The 12822-nt window shown below is 46.1% G+C and overlaps 1 protein-coding gene across 1 annotated transcript in view; it reads right to left on the bottom strand.

Annotated features, from left to right (window-relative positions):
* Positions 1-315: 315 nt before the first annotated feature.
* TMEM212 (transmembrane protein 212) overlaps positions 316-12822 on the bottom strand; it is an 89173-nt gene continuing 76666 nt past the window's right edge. The window contains exons 7-8 of the transcript XR_015950047.1: positions 8921-9055; positions 316-654 (exon numbers count right to left, since the gene is read on the bottom strand). The gene's annotated coding sequence lies outside the window, so the exon portion shown is untranslated. The remainder of the gene's footprint in view (positions 655-8920; positions 9056-12822) is intronic.

Here is a 12822-nt window from a genome sequence, read left to right as displayed (position 1 = left end):
TAAACAGCTACCACTCTGGCGGGAAGGCAAATGGCGTTTCCGTGTGCTGCTCTGGTTCACCAGAAGCAGCTTAGTCATGCTGGCCACATGACCCGGAAAAACTGTCTGCGGACAAACGTTGGCTCCCTCGGCCAGTAAAGCAAGATGAGCGCAGGAATCCCAGAGTTGTCCGCGACTGGACTTAACTGTCGGGGTCCTTTACTTTTTTAAGGACCCTATTTGCATGACTAAAGGGGTGGGCCATACGTTGCCATAGCAACAACTAAGTGATGGCGATCTTCAAGAAGGGGATGGGCATTTCCCCCACTTTCTCACCTGGCTGGATGTCATGACATCCTAGGATGAGATCAATAGGCCCAAGGGGGCGATGTTTGAGAGAGTTTTTGGCTGATGCTGGAAGCTGGAGTCATGGAGTCTTGTCTTGCTCTGTGGTGGACCCAAATCTATGCCCTGGGGATCAGGGGAGGACTTTGGTCTTTCAAATCTCAGCAGTACTCTGTGTGAAGCCAAAATTTGGTGCGCACCCCACCTCTCATCTTCCGTTTGGCTCAATTCATAGTTGTCATAGTTGTGGTGCCCTGCAGTGCCTGCTAGGCTCAGCACTCAGTGGGTCACGCTGCTCTCAACCTGCCTCTGTGGGGATTCCCTGGGAACCTGATGGGGAGGCAGAATTTGTTAAAGAGTGTTAATGTGTGAGCCCTTCCATTCTGTGCTCTGGATGCGTATCCGTTTAAACAAAACCATATATTGTAAAGACACCGCCAGGTAAGGACACAAACCCCCATGGTCTCTCACTGCTCAGAGATCGGGGTGCATAAAACAAAACATTTTTTGATTCTGTGTATACCCAGTTTACCCTTGAAAGTGAAAAAATGCCATCAGAAAAGATCTGTTCTTGAAGTTCATTGGGAAACATGTTGCCACGGCCATTTCCATACCTCTGGGTCTATTTCCAATCCCCAATATCCCGCTTGTTCTGGCATGCAATCCTGGAAGTGCCTGTATTATAGCATATAATTTGCTCAACAGCTTTTGTGTCTGCCTTTTAGAAATTAAGCTTTCAAACCCTATTATCTCTTGTATTGAGCCATGTTTTGTCACTAACCAATTAGGCGTACGTCTCATTTGCAAATATTGAAAGGGTTGTGAGTGATATCCTGCCATTTTACTGCTGATTCCACTATAGCTTTTAAACGAGGTGTGTAGTTCGGTCAGCCGGATATCAAACCATGGTTGAAGATGTCCTAGCAGGGACTTAGCTTTCATTTCCTCATAATAAGAAACTGCGCCGGATTTCATTGCCTTTTTTATTTGCTCCAAATGTTGTATACATTTTGAATGCTCTTTGTCAAGCTTACTGCAGGACCAGAAACATCCAGGGCAAAGGAGGGCTGCTGCACTGCCATCCTCCCACCAGCAGGGTTGCTGTTGCTTACAGGAACAGGGCGGGAAAGGAAGGTGACAAAGTAAGGGACTGCACAGACACACTGGCAAAGCAAATATGGAATGGCTGTCAAAATGGGGTGGCCCCACCTTGCCCCACCTCATGGCAGCACACCACTGCCCCAGTGCCCCAACCACTCCTGTGCAGTGCCCAAGTGTAGCTTTCCGTGGGTAAATTACGTTGGCATTTTTCACCATCACTTCATACAAGCATCGTTTGGTAATTTATTTGGGCTGCCTTCCTCTTACGAAATGGAACTTTGCCTTCCTTTGCTTTTCACCCCCCCCCCCCCCGTGTGCTTTTAAAAATCAGCTCCCAAGGGTTGTGGGGGGATCTAGAGTTTGGAGCAAGGGGTGACAGGAGGAGAGGAAGCAGATGTTGTGTTGTACAAGCCCCTTGACTTTGTTGTTTTGTTTTGCTCCTTGCCCATCGCTCTGCGCAGCAGAGTAGGTGGGAAATCGAGAAATTCCGTAACTCACTTTTTTTTTTGAACATTTTCGTATTAATTATGGAGAACCCCCCCTCCCAAAAAAAAAGATGTTTTGAAGCATTTGGGTACTTCCCAGTCCCTCGAATGCTGAGGAGATGGCTGGCACTCATTCCACCAAATGAAGATTAAGCTGAATTTTAAAGTAAACTTGAAAATACCTTATCATGAAGTGGGTTTTTCTTTGTATACAAACACAAAAAACGTAAAGTTCTTCTGCTGGATCATAAAATGGGCAGCAGCTGGGCCTACCACAAGGCCAATAAAGACTTGTTAAGGCACTAGAGCAGGCATCCCCAAACTGCAGCCCTCCAGATGCTTTGGCCTACAACTCCCATGATTCCTAGCTAACAGGACCAATGGTGAGGGATGATGGGAATTGTAGTCCAAAACATCTGGAGGGCCGAAGTTTGGGGGTGCATGCACCAGAGGAACAGAAAAGAATGATTAAGCCTCTATACACATTACCCTTTACTCTGGCTGCAGTGCACTCCTACTGGTGTTGTAGCCGTGATGTTAGCCGCAATCTCTATCTATCCTGTAGTTTCAGCTTCCAGCTGGTCGGAAATCATAAGCCACATTCCCTTAGCAGTCAAGCTAAGGTGTGTACCTTTGCCACAGCCATTGTACATGCACAGATGACATTTTCGTGCATTGGAGTTTTTTACAGGTGCAGGGTAATGCACATTGGGCAAAGACATCCCCATTCTCTCTCTGGTGTGTACAGCAGCATGCAAAATGCGATTTGAAAAGTAAAAGGTAAAGGGACCCCTGACCATTAGGTCCAGGCACAGACGGCTCTGGGGTTGCGGTGCTCATCTTGCTTTACTGACCGAGGGAGCTGGCGTACAGCTTCCGGGTCATGTGGCCAGCATGACTAAGCCGCTTCTGGCAAACCAGAGCAGCACACGGAAACACCATTTACCTTCCTGCTGGAGCGGTACCTATTTATCTACTTGTACTTTGACATGCTTTCTAACTCCTAGGTTGGCAGGGGCTGGGACCGAGCAACAGGATTCGAATCACTGACCTTCTGATCAGCAAGCCCTAGGCTCTGTGGTTTAACCCACAGCGCCACCCGCATCCCTTTAAATTGAAAAGTAGTGAGGTGTTAAAATGACCTCACTGCACTTTAAGCTAGTACTACTGCAGTGTTTCTCAAAACTTTTTTCTCTGGGCCACACTTCAGAATAAAAATTTGCCCACGCCACATTGAATATTTTATTGATAAGAAATACACTAGGAAATGAAAGCAAACAAACTCCCTGCAGTGCTTGGTTTAAAACATAGAACACAACTACTTTATAATATGATCATGATCATGGGTATATAACCCATGATCATCCATAAAGTATGTAACAGTGCAGCCACATAAGTACGTGAATCATTCCTAAAATATAATTAAGAACCAGCCTCTTGCATATATGTACCTTAAGTATTGATACAGACAGACTCAATGAGAGGTGTGAGCTTGCTTTTGCCAGGTAATCTCATTTATATTAGGTCTAATGTGAGACAAACAAGCTCTCATCTCCTCATTAACACAAATAAGTCTTTCTCTTCTCTGAACTTTCGTATTTGTCAGAGTTGAAAATCCCTGTTCACAACAACATGATGTGGGGAATTGTAGAATAATAGCCCATGCTCTTGAAGGCATGGATATTATTTCTGGTTGTGTGTGTGTGTGTGTGAGAGAGAGAGAGAGAGAGCGCAGATAGATCAGGCATTCCCAAACTAAGGCCCGGGGGCCGGATGCGGCCCAATCGCCTTCTAAATCCGGCCCGTGGACGGTCCAGGAACCAGCATGTTTTTACATGAGTAGAATGTGTCCTTTTATTTAAAACTAGCTGACCCGGCCACGCATTGCTGTGGTTCTTTCCTGTGATTCCCCCCCACCCTGTCCCGATCCATGACGTATCCTGCCCCTCCTCCCTCCACCCCGGCTCATCCCTGTGTTTCCGTAGGATACCCTTCCCTCTGTTGTCCCTGGGGAGTGTTGGCCCCTCCTCCCTGTATCTCCATACCTTGGCCCCCACCCTCGAAAAGGAACTGTTAGGTTCTGGGTTCTATTTCCCAGCATGCACTTTTGTCTGAGCCCTCTGTTGTCCCCTCCCCCCTGCATCTCCATACATTGGCCCCTGCGCACGCATCGTGAACATTTCTATATGTTTAGATTAAGGATCGGGGTGATGATGTGCCCTGGGACCCAGAGAACTACTTAAAGAATCCCAACCCGGGGAGGGGGGGGCAAATAGCAAAGCCCCACAGCCCTGTAGCAACAGACAGGCCCAGACAGAAGGAGGGGGATCATATGGGCCACTTGGCGCGGGCCTCCGAATCCAAAGGGGGCCTCGGTCAGCATATTCACAATCAGTAAAATGAAAAAAGTAACAAAAGGGTTAAAAACAGGGACACATTATCTTATCTACCTGGGCCGGGCCTCTGTCTGGCCCTGCAAGGGCCTGGCAACAGAATGCGCATTCTGAAGTACCCGAGTTGTTCAGTTCCATTAAAAAAAACCCAGGAAGTGGCAAGGGGAAGGTAGGGAATTGTAAATGGGGTGGGGTGTGTGCCCTGCAAATATCTGAGGACTTAAACTGGGGAGAGAAAGTGAATGGTTGTTTTTTTTTAATAAAAAAAAGACACAGAGGCTTACAATCAGTTGTTTCTCCTAAAATAAGACATACCCATAAAATAAGTCATATTTATTTTTGTCTTGTGGATTTTTGGGGGGTAGTGGTGCTAAATGGTAAAGTAAAACCCCTTGCAGTGTAGGGGCCTACATAAATCAAAGGCCGTGCTGCGTCCTGTGGCAACCCCCCCCCCGGCAGGCCCCGACCTCCACTTGGCAATGTTGGTTCTTTGGTGGGGTTTTTTTTGGGTGGGGGTAGTGTTGCTAAATGGTAAAGTAAAACCCCTTGCCGTGCCCCCAAGTGTGTTGCTGTGGGTTATCCCCCTCCCCGGGCCTAGTGGAGGCCTGGCAGCCTGTCGGGGGCCTAAAACAAAGGCCTAGATAAAATGGCTGCCTTGGTGTGTTTCAGTTGCTTGGTTGATGATGATGTCATTTGGTTTGTGGGTGTGGCTTAGATTTCTCAGGAAGGGAGGGGGTGGAGGAGGGTACTACGCCACTTGAGGGCGCTGTTTGACTTGATGGAAAAGCAGGTCTGTACCTGGGCAGGTGTGCGATTTGAGGGATTTTTGCCCCCAACAACGCTCTAGGAGTGGCCTGGATCGTTGTGTCAAAATTTCAGGACGATCGGTCAAGCGGTTACGGAGAAAAGTGTCGAACAGAATTTCACGATTTTTACATTTTTATATATATATAGATGCATCTCTGGGTTATTTGTGGGGCATAGGAATTCGTTCATATTTTTTTTTCAAAATATAGTCCGCCCCCCCACAAAGTCTGAGGGACAGTGGACTGGCCCCCTGCTGAAAAAGTTTGCTGACCCCTGAGATAGATAGTTAGATAGTTAGATAGATACTATACTATAATAAAATGTTTAACTGTTTTTTTTTATTGTCCTTGAATCTTCCTCACCTGCCACACCAATGAGGAACATCATATCCTTTGAGAACCAATGAACTAATGTATACACTGCCAAAAAGTGCAACCCTATACACATTTATCCAGAAGTGAATCCCAGTGAGTTTCAACGTGGCTTATTCCTAGTTAAGTACATACAGGAATGCAGTCTATAAAAATTATGGGTTACTTAGGCTGCAATCCTAATCCCATTTACCTGAGAATAAGCCCCACCAAATTCTGTGTGTGTGTGTGTGTGTGTGTGTGTGTGTGTGTGTGTGTGTGTGTGTGGTGTGGCTAAAATCAGTTTAAATATTTCAGATTGGTACTCAGTAGGAGCATCCCATCACTACAGATCTAGTTAATCCACTACAGTATAGGATTTTGCATTCCCTCTTTGCAGTTCCATGAAAATTATGTGCAGGTGAAGAAAGGTGATAGAGCGAAGTTCTTCTCCCTTGCAGTACTAGATCCCAGGGCACCCAAAGAAACTGACTGGCGTAAGCCAAAAGCAAGCACTTCTTCACAAGATGTGTAACCAGTTTATGGAACTCACAAAGATGTGGTGGCGGTCACTAGTTTAGATTACTTGAAACAGGATTAGACACTCCTGGGCCAGCTGATCAGCCCTATATGGAAGGCATGGGGCAGGGCGGGTGCACAGGGATTTCAACCAGCATAGTCCCAGGGTCTTACTCACTACATCACCGGGGCAAGATGTTGGGGAGAGGGAGCCATTGGCATGAGATCTGCTGTGCTGCAGTGCCACCCACACAATGGCCAGAGAAGGTATTGCATCTCATTAGTCCACTTCTGGCCCACAGGTCCCTGGTTGTATGGAGTGCAGAGGAAATATGTTTGCGGCTGGCTCCTGGTTGGCCATTTTGGAAAACAAGTTGCTGGAAAGAATGGAGCTTCAGTCTGATCCGGTAGGCCTCTCCTCCTGTGTGCCAGTCAGTCATTTTAAGGGGTGGGGGTTATCCTCCCCTTGTGTTTCAGACCTAATGCTTGAGGAGAACCTCTGCACATCGTGGCCACTTGCTGCTTCTACCTACTCAGGGGACTCTTCTTATAAACAATTAAGTGGCTCTAGAAACGAGCTGCCGAAATCACACACAATAAAAGCCTTTGTGTATGCAAAGAGGAAATTGGCTTTCGACATGCTACGGTGAGTTTCCTACATGTAAAGCATGTAAAGCAACTGCAACAAGTGCTCTTAAAACAGGTGGTCAACTTCTTTCGCCCTGAGGGCCACATACCCTTCTGGGCTATGTTCCAAGGGCCACATGCCAGTGGTGTGTGGGTCCCCCGACGCAAGCATGAGCAGGCACACTGGACGTCTAATTCTACCTTTGTATCCTAGGCTAGTTTCCACACAAACCTCTCTAACCCTCTGAGGGGTTTTGAAGGGGCAAACGACTGCTATTTTACTCCGTCTCAATGTGAACTGCCCAATTTGTCAGCATGAAAGAAAATTATGTCACCACTGAATGAACAATCTCTACTCTCCCGGTATATCCTTGTCCTGGTTTTCTAGCGCAATTAGAACGTTAGCACTTAGTGCACTTTTGCAACTTCCCCTCACATGGTTTCTGATTCACTGAAAGGATGAAGGGAACATTTTAATCAGCTGAGGTGCTGCCTTTTACTCTCCTTGGGATGTGCAGTTTCCAGACTTTAAAAACCAACAACAACAACAACAACAATCTTATGCCACCATGAACCAAAGCACTACAAACCTTTAAAATGCAATTTATTGCAAGTCTGCTTTTGATCTGTGCTACTTTTCTAGAAAAAAAGAGGTCCCGGAACTCACCACGAACACCTCTCGTTCTCTTACAATGAGAGGTGGCAGAACTGAGTTCCAGCTGGGGGAAAAAGCCCTGGCTTTAATCATATTTGCCACAGACAGGTGGAAACCGAACCCATGTGCAGCTGAGATGAGAATCGACAACTAGGTAAATATCCGAACTGGGCTATGAAGCAAGTTTCCATTGCAAGTTGCATGCAACGCCATGGTGCTTATACTGTTGAAATGAAATATATATAAAAAAGACCCAAGCTGGATGAGTCTCTGGCATGGAGAGTTATAGAACTCTGGCTGCATCCTTTTGTGAGAATGGTAAAGGATACATAAAAGCCTTCTGGGGGAAGGAGTGTTGCAGGTGGAGGCAGGAAGTCTGAAAATGCTGTTCAGCAAGTGGCTGCTCTAGAGTTTTGGTCAGGGATGGGGAGCCTGTGGGCCTCCAGGCATTGCTGGACTCCCATCATCCCATCATCCCACACCATCAGTAACACTGGCAAGGGCTGATGGGAAATCATAGGAACACGAGAGTCTGCCCTCTACTGCGACAGGCCACTGGTCTATCTAGCTCAGAACTGCCTATACGGACTGGCAGTGGGGTTTTGAGATGGGAGCCTGTCACCGTCCCTACCTGGAGATGCCAGGAATTGAACCAAGGACCTTATGCCTACAAAACAGAGCTAAGGCCCTCCCCAGAGCAAGATATGGAGCACCACAGGTTCCCCAACTCTGTTCCAGGCACTTCGGTAGCAGCAAGAGGATTGCTATTTACAGTGGTACCTCAACATCCGAATGCCTCGGCATGCGCAAAATGGACGCTTCGACAACTGAAGGTTTCGACTTACGAAGAGTGCCGCGGAACGGATCGCCTTCGTAAGTCGAGGTACCACTGCACTAATTTTCTTCTTCTTCTGGGAGCATATTTCCAAGACTGATGGCCAGTTCCATCTATTTAGGAACTAATGTTGAGACACATCTATTATTTTTCGTGCAATATGAGTATTTGTGCCCTTTGCGTCAAATTGTGCTCCTGGTCAATCCTCCGTTTCCCAAATGTCGTGACCACTGAATCGAGCACTGAGTTGGCAGCTGCAGCTGCACCCAAGGGAGAAAAAGCTCAGGTTCAGGGCTCAGAGCTGATGACCAAGCATAAAGACGACCGTTGCACCTGAGGCAGTTGGACAGCACACCCCAGAGGACCTTCCCAGGGCCTATAGGGCTGGAGACTAGACCTTCACAGACATCTCTCCCCAAAGAAACAGATGCCTCCCACCACACTTCAGCAGTCCCCTGGCAGAGGGAGCGTATCAGGCGGGAGGCTATAGAACAGAGGAGGAATGCTGTCGTCAGGCCAGAGCTGGCCCTTTAAGGCACGGAAGTTCTCTCAAGGGGGTGGAGCCTGGAGGAGGTGGTCTAAATCTAGAGACATAAGCTGAAAAGGCATCAGTCTGCTCCCAAACTTTGCCAGAGCAAGTTGCTGACTTGGAGCTGCCTATGAGCTTCTAGCCTTGTGGCTTTATCGTAGCATCGGACCAGAATACTGTGCAACACTAAGCATTTGTAAGGCTGCCGTAGTAGGAAGTAAGGCCCATGAAACACATTGAAAAGGCTCGCACATGTAAAAATATATACAGAATCATCCTAAAAGTGCTCTATTACCTTATCGAGTCCATTTCCAGTGCATCCTAGCAGTGATGAAGTTGAGCAAAAGGTAGATGTGACTAGATGGAGTGCACAGACTCCAGATGACGAATATCTTGCGGTGGAATCCAAAATTGTCATGGTGACTAAGCCCTGCAGAGGTAGGACACGGAAAGAACGGTATGAATCAGCCTTGAGCCTTGGCTGGAAAAGGAAAAGACTCATTGGGTGGGTAAATGCAACATCTAACTCAACAACACTTCAATATCCAGCAAAAATCAAATTAGCCCTGCAATGAAACTGCCTTCATTCCTGTCATTACTTTTAAAGCATCCCCCATTTATTTTTATGCTGGTGGCCAATTACATTTATTAGTTCTCCCTAGCAACACACATCTCCACACACACACACACACACAGAGAGAGAGAGAGAACAAATTGTGCTAGGCAAATAGATAGCAAATAATATACAAGATAGAGGAAGGAATTAGCAGCTTATTTAATGAGGTGACTGAAATAGTTATTTTGAGACACCTGTATATTTTGAATTTATTATTTAAGGGTATACAGGTGAAACAACTGCATGCTCTTCCCCTGTTTCCTCTTGCCCTCACTTTGAATGTTAAGATTACAATCTCTACTTGTCTTGCACATCACCACCAGGGGCCGTTCCTAGGCCTCAGGTTTGGGCCCCGAAATCTCAGGGTCTGGGATGTCCCCGACCTGGCAACGCTAGTCATCGGTGTCAAGGCGAGAGTCAACTGGTCGGCCTCTGTGCCTTGGAATGGAAAGATCCACCATGTTGTGTAGCAATTCTGTAACAACCAGCAATTCTGACTGGTCTGTGAACAAGTTAGCATAGCTGTCAATCTTGAAACCTCAGGTTTCCGTACCAAGCAAATATTTATTTTAATTTTGTTCTGACCACATGTAGGCCACATTCCTTTAGAACTATAGATTTGCTTTTTGCTTCTCTGCACAGAAGATTTAAGTTCAGGCAACCTCCCCCATCAGAAGTACAGTATAGGATCTTGGCGTAAGAATGCTGTGAACCTTTTTAGGGACAGGAAAGAACATCTTCCACCAGCTTAATTTCCACATTCTGTACTGACTCTCTACAGGATCCCATAAGGGACAAGCTAGGAGCCTGCACATCACGTCACAGCAGAAATAAATGACAATTGCTTGCCTGGTTAAATATAAACACAAGTTTCCAGAAGTGTGCTCACCACAGCCTAGTCATATTCCCCCCCCCCAAGCTTTGTTTCCATGAAACAGCTGGAGATGAAAACTGTACTGTAATACTAATCTTATCCAGTTGCTCCTGGTAATATTGTACATTCAGGAAATTCATAATTAGGCATTTATATCCTCACCGTTTCCCCTCCGGCACTCTGCGACTTTCTCCATTTATCTTTTCTTTGCCGTTAGAAATTCAGTCGAGAGGGAAGGCGACGAGATGCAAACAAGGAAAACTACAGAGAAGCTTAACAACCTCTGCTAATTTTAAACAATGGTTCCAATATAATTTTATCCAAACACGTCCCCCTGCAGTTCTGGCCATTTTTAATGCACTTATTCCCCACATAGGCAAATGTATCTCCTCCATCCTTTCTCTTGTTCAAGGATTACTTAAATATATTTATTTCAGCTGTAGTCTTATGCCTTTCACAGGTACAGTGGTACCTCGGTTTACAAACACAATTGGTTCCAGAAGTCTATGCTTAACCTGAAGCGTACTTAACCTGAAGCGAACTTTCCCATTGAAAGTAATGGAAAGTGGATTAATCTGTTCCAGACGGTCCACAGAGTACTCAACCTGAAGCGTACTTAACCTGAAGCGAACTTTCCCATTGAAAGTAATGGAAAGTGGATTAATCTGTTCCAGACGGGTCCGCGGAGTACTTAAACTGAAAATACTCAAACCGAGGTGTACTTAAACCGAGGTATGACTGTATAAGGTATTAGGTAAAGGCTTTTTCCCCTGATATGAAGATGCTGAATTCCTGCTTGCTGTTAGATCAGAGATGGGGAACCTGAAGCCCAGAGGCCAGGCCTCTCTCTCTGGGGGTCAAAAATCTTCCCAGGGCACCCCCTCACCAGCCCCAATTTGAACCTTCCTAGGATGTTATTGCCAGGCTAGAACTTGCCCTATGCGATCTCTGATCACACTTCCTAACTTGCCTGGATAGAGGATGGAGACGAATGACTGAGTATGGAGAAACAAAGGTAACATTCGCATTATTTGCTCTGCCCACTGTTGATGTGGCCCCTGGAAGCTTGCTCAGAAGAGAATGTGGCCCTTGGGTTGACAATGGTCCTCCACCCTTGTGTTAGGCGCACCGGAGCACTCACCCAGGAAGAAAGATGACTACCCTGCTTGCTTTGGTTTGTATCCCTCCAAACCCACACCCAACACCCCTCGCAATAGCTGCATACCATATTTTTCTGTGTACAAGACTAGGTTCTTTCCCTAAAAACTAATGTCAAAAATTAGGGGGCGTCTGGATACACGGATACATCTACCCCCATTTTCTTAAACCTGAGTCCACAAAATAGGGGGCATCTTATACATGGGGGCGTCTTATAGACAGGAAAATACGGTAATTCAGATAGAACTTCTAGACCAGGCTTCCTCAACACTGGCCCTCCAGATGTTTTTGGCCTACAACTCCTATGATCCCTAGCTAGCAGGACCAGTACTCAGGGATGCTGGGAATTGTAGCCCTCAAAACATCTGTAGGGCCAAGGTTGAGAAAGCCTGTTCTAGACACTCAGAACAGTCTTACAGTCCCCTACAGCGATCACTAAGAAAACTGCATACTGGAGAGACACGATATCTGGAAGAACAACAAACCAAAAGTGTTTTGGGGACAAGGAGCCCTTTAGATGTGCGACAGGAAATACACAGTTCAGATCTCATCTCTGTCTTGAACTCACAATGCAACCTCAACTCTTCCATCTGTAAAATAGGGATAATAAATAATATTGTTTTTCATTATCATAGTGTCATAGAATTGTAGAAATGGAATGGAAGGATTATCTAGTATAACCCCCCTGCAATGCAGGAATATGCAGCCGTCCCATACAGGGATCGAATCTGCAACCTTGGCATTATCAGCACTATTCTCTAACCAACTGAGCTATGGTGAATCAGCCTATAAGACGGGGGGGGGGGGTGGACCTTTCGGGGCCAATGGGCAAGATCTTTAATTCCCCTCACCCACTTGCCCCAACACTGCCAGGTGGGCAGGAACACCTGTTGATCATTTGTTGTTAGAATTACACATGTAAAAGGCAGCTCACAAAAGTGGGGGAAGATTCTTATTTATTTATTAAATTTGTATACCGTCCTTCATCCATAGATCTCAGAGCACTTCACAACATAAGAATACAACATAAAAACATAGAATACAAAAAAGAACCCTCACAAATCAATCACACACACACACACACACACACACACACACACACACACCGTTTCCCAAAATATGTGGCAATCAAAATATGTGGGGGGGTGGGGAAACAAAAAGTCAACCATTCTGAGACCTCACTTTAAGGTAGGAAGAAAGTCAAAAATACAACAGTTGCAAGATAGTCATCTGCAGAATTTCCATGCACAATGTTTTGGCTGCATAGTAAGGTGGAATAAAGAGCCAGCCCTACCATTAGCCGGAGCACAGCAGCTGCCTCAAGCAGCCTATTTTGGATGTCATGAAAAGACAGCAAATGGTAACTCTATGACCAAACCAGACATATAACTGCACTTTCCTTTAGCTCACCCTTCCACAACCTGATACTTTCCAGATGTTTCGGACTGCACATCCTGTTAGCCAATGGGAAGTAGGGTCCAAAACATCTGCCATGTTGGCTGGGACTGCAAAATATTTGGAAGCCACCAGATTAGGAAAGGCTGCTCTA

Source organism: Zootoca vivipara, chromosome 5 (genome assembly GCF_965207765.1).
Source record: "Zootoca vivipara chromosome 5, rZooViv2.hap1.1, whole genome shotgun sequence".
NCBI classification, from domain to species: Eukaryota; Metazoa; Chordata; class Lepidosauria; order Squamata; family Lacertidae; genus Zootoca; species Zootoca vivipara.
The sequence above is the reverse complement of the archived record's forward strand: the minus strand, read 5'-3'. Positions and strand labels throughout refer to the sequence as shown.